The sequence below is a fragment of the Trichechus manatus genome, unplaced genomic scaffold (assembly GCF_000243295.1).
Source record: "Trichechus manatus latirostris isolate Lorelei unplaced genomic scaffold, TriManLat1.0 scaffold00031, whole genome shotgun sequence".
Lineage (NCBI taxonomy): Eukaryota > Metazoa > Chordata > Mammalia > Sirenia > Trichechidae > Trichechus > Trichechus manatus.
In genome coordinates, this window is record NW_004443967.1 from 16,646,291 (window position 1) to 16,650,332 (window position 4,042).

Here is a 4,042-nt window from a genome sequence, read left to right on the forward strand (position 1 = left end):
ACTCGATGGCACCCAGTGACAACAAGGTTGTGTCAGTCTCTTGTGTTCAGATGGGTCTCGGGAAGCCATTTAACCTGCATGCTGGATTAGCCAACCCTGTCTCTCTTCTCTGTGAGCTAGCTAATGCCACCGCATGGCCAGCCGCTCCGGGCTGACGGGCGACTCTCCTACTGGCCCGCCACCCTCTGCTCCTACTCTTCATGCTGGGTGCTTACCAAGAGGATGTTGTTGCGTTTGTTCCTGGACCTGTCTGAGCCATTCGTGTTTGTGATTGAAACTGTGTAATTTACACGAATGTGATGTAAACCGAAGAACTCCGAGACAAGAGAGAATTGGTATTTCTGGGAGCGGATGCTTTGGAAAGAGTAGAGTGCTAAAAAACGTTGAGTATGAAAAGGGTATGGACAAATCCAGTATGTGTCCTAAAGAATTCTGAAATCACAAGACCTTGGGTCATTTTAAAGAAAGGAACACGGGTACGATTTTCAGAAGAGAACGTGGAATTCTGGGGAGCTCTAGTGGGGGTGCCCACATTCAAAGAATCCATCGGGGCCCCACTGCAGAATACTGGCATAACTTTAAATCGTATCCATGTAAGATTGCAATTTATAGGATTCAAATTAAAATAACAATTTTAAGTTAGGTAGATATTTTTTGATGATCCCCTATGATAAATTTTCCAATTAATTGACCACCTCTTAGTTCCAGATGTGAGCTTCTCCTCTGTCTTCTCTTTTCACCTATTCCTACAGACCTCAGAAAATTCTTGTCCGACACCAATAACCATTGTAAAAAGTACCTGTTAAATTTCAAGTATTCACAAAATTTTTTAAAAAAAACATTGCCTTTGAGCCAATTCTGACTCATAGCAACTCTACAGGACTGAGTAGAGCTGCCCCATAGGGTTTCCAAGGCTGTGATCTTTACAGAAGCAGACTGCCACATCTTTCTTCTGTGGGGTGGCTGGTGGGTTTGAACTGCCTACCTATCAGTTAGCAGGTGAGAGCTTAACCACTGCACCACCAGAGCTCCTCTATAATATAAAACCAATAGGAAGACTGGGAAACAGAGTTTGATAAGCTATGTCTAACTGGGTTGTAATATCGAGGACTTTATTTGAATGAAAATAGGAACATTCAATGAAATAGCAAAGGCTGGGGACTGTGGGAGTCCTGCAGAAATGTCAATGCACACAAGGTGCCGAAGGCCTGCTCCGCCAGCCTCCAGAGTAACTTCTGTTTGTACCGGGGATTTGAGGGTTGGTTTTTGGTTGCCGTTACCTCTCCAAAGGGAGTGATTTTAAAATACTTTCCTGAAAGGGAGACCTATAACTCTGCTTTTTCTCTAGCCCCACCTTGTCCCAGATGCTTCGCTCATTTCCAGAGGGCCAACATTGTGTCGGGCTGGGAGCCCTCACCTCCATTCAGTTTCTGAAGAACCCCAACCCCAACTTGCCAGTCCCTACGATCACGTCCTCCATGACAAGGACTCTGTGACTAGACATGCGTCTTCCCAGTTCATACAAGATAACTAAAGTGGTCACAGCGGCTCAGTCCCTCTATCTGATGAATTCCCCAAATTTTGGCAAATTGCTGTGGCACGGTTCTTTTGGAAAGTTGGCCCAGTGACTGGTGCCTTAGGATGCACACAAAATGTTGGTTGAGCCAGTTCTTAACAGTCACCCCTCAAGACTAACTCCCGCAAAGAGGAAGCCCTGTCCTTCACAGACATGCTAAATCACTTTTAATACCACTTTTTATAGAAGTTACTTCTGGACTTAGAGCTAAATTTATTGAAATTACTCCAGTCCAGTTGCACAATGCCCTAATACATTCTTTTTTCCAGTCACCCACAAAATAGCTTTAGACGCAACAAGCTCAGTCTTTCTCTGAGCTTTCTCTGGATATCTTTTCTCACTTCTGCTTTGCTGAATTGAAAGACTGGATGAGGTTTTGCTCCCAAAGCAAGAAAAGCTAAACTGTGAGGATATGCCCGCCGTTCTCTGTTCTTCACTCCCCCCAACCCCGATTTCCTGATGTCAGTGATGGTTTAATTGACCCCAGAGTTACGTCCCTTCACTGTTGCTTCAAAATTCTCCTTCACAATTGAATGCAGTGGGAAGAGTCCCATTAAGCAAACTTCTCTGGTGACTTGCTATCACCGCGTTTGTAATCTGGAGCGGAACTTGGGGAAACCAAACCAAATAAAACCCAAAGACGTGGCGGTGCGTGGTTTTCGCCTCTGCGTATTGCCGCAGCCAGGAGCAGTCGAGTGGCATAGCCTGTGGGGCCAGGACTGTGCAGAGGTCCCCGCCCGCTGCTGCTCCGTGGCCTCCACGGTTGCAGGTGGCTTTTACAAGAATCTTAGCTTGTTGGTGGCTCCAATAAGACAGGCGTTTTCAGCCTGGGCACTGTTGACATTTGGGGGCTGGTAATTCTTCATGAAGGTGGCCTGTCCTGTGCACTGTAGGATGTTCAGCGGTGTCTGTGGATTCTACTCCCTAGACGCCAGTGGCACCTCCCCAGCTGAGACAACCAAAAGTGTCTTCAGATATTGCCATATAGCCCCTGCGGTCAAAATCACGCTCAGCTGAGAACCAGTGACCTGAACTAAGAAATTAATATTGGTGCAATACGATTAAAACCAGTTGGCCTCGAGTGAGTTCTGATTCACAGCCACCGCAGGTATGTCAAAGGAGAACTATGCCCCATAGGGTTTTCCATGCCTGATTTTTCAGAAGTAGATCACCAGGCCTTTCTTCTAAGGTGCCTCTGGGTGGGTGTGAACCTCCAACCTTTTGGCTAGCAGCCAAGTGTGTTAACCATTTGCACCACCCAGAGACTCCACAGTAGTTACTCCTAACTAACAACAGAAACATTATGGCTACAGTGTTTTGTTTAGATTAGCCTTGGCCTCGCTGACATTTTAGCCTGGATGATTCCTTGTTCTCGGGGGCTGTCCTGTGCAGTGTAGGATGTTTAGCAGCATCCCTGACCTCCACCCCTAGATGCCAGGAGTACCTCTGAAGTTGTGACAACCAGATTTGTCTCCAGCCAAAACCAAAACCAAACCTGTGACCGATGAGTCGCTTCCAACTCATGGCACAGTAAAGCTGCCCCACAGGGTTTCCAAGGCTGTAATCTTTACGGAAGCAGATTGTCACATCATTCTCCTGTGGAGCGACTAGTGGGTTCAAACCACTGACCATTCGGCTAGCAGCTGAGCACTTAACCGGTGCTCGGTAAGATGTCTCCAGATATTGCCCGATGCTTCCGGGAGGCAAAGTTGGCCCTGGCTGAGAACGTCTGTACCGAGGCATACGGGAATGTGGCACCCTGCGCTCATCACTGCCTGGTGGTTTCTGTGCCTGCCCCAGACAGGTCAACAGGTGACCCACGTCTGCCCCCAGAGCACCTGCAGCCCTTCCTGGGTGTTCTGCCCTAAGTCATGATGCAGACTGCCTTCCCCAGGAGACGAATCTCATGGGTCTGAGGTTGTGTGGACTCTCGCTTTTTGGCTGTACAGGTAGTCCCCGACTTACAACAGGGTTCCGTTCTGCCGACTCTGTCGGTTCTTATGTCAGTTCTGACATAAGTTGAATACCTAATTTTTTTTGTTTTAGTTTTCATTATTATTGCCTTTTATTATCATTATCTTTATAAACCCGATCTTCACTTGTCTTTGAGGGCTGGCATGAGAACGATCGCATCAAATTATGGGCTGCATTGCTGTTTGTAGTACATATGACTAGCAATAAAATACACACAAAAAAACCCACGGATAGTTGTAAGTGCGGTTCGTCAGAACTCAAATGCATTATAAGTCGGGGACTGCCTGTATCTGAGACATTTATACCTTCTCCCCATCGCTGTCTTCTTGCTACAGAGGATGGCAGCTTTGAAGATCTCTGTAGAGGCTGTTTTCCTGTGGGGGGAGCTCCCTACCACATATTCAGCCGTGTTAGTATACAGCTGTAATTGTTCCTTGATAATTCAGTAGAGCAGCTAAAAGTATTCCTCAGGTTTAATTTTAAAACATGATC

The 4,042-nt window shown here is 46.7% G+C and overlaps 2 protein-coding genes across 2 annotated transcripts in view; one reads left to right on the forward strand and one right to left on the reverse strand.

Moving 5' to 3' along the window:
* Nucleotides 1-4,042, forward strand: part of DOCK1 (dedicator of cytokinesis 1) — a 569,919-nt gene that overhangs the window by 234,867 nt on the left and 331,010 nt on the right. The window lies entirely within an intron of this gene.
* The window catches only part of INSYN2A (inhibitory synaptic factor 2A), a 45,652-nt gene that overhangs the window by 14,627 nt on the left and 26,983 nt on the right, over nucleotides 1-4,042 (reverse strand). The gene's annotated exons all lie outside the window — the stretch shown is intronic.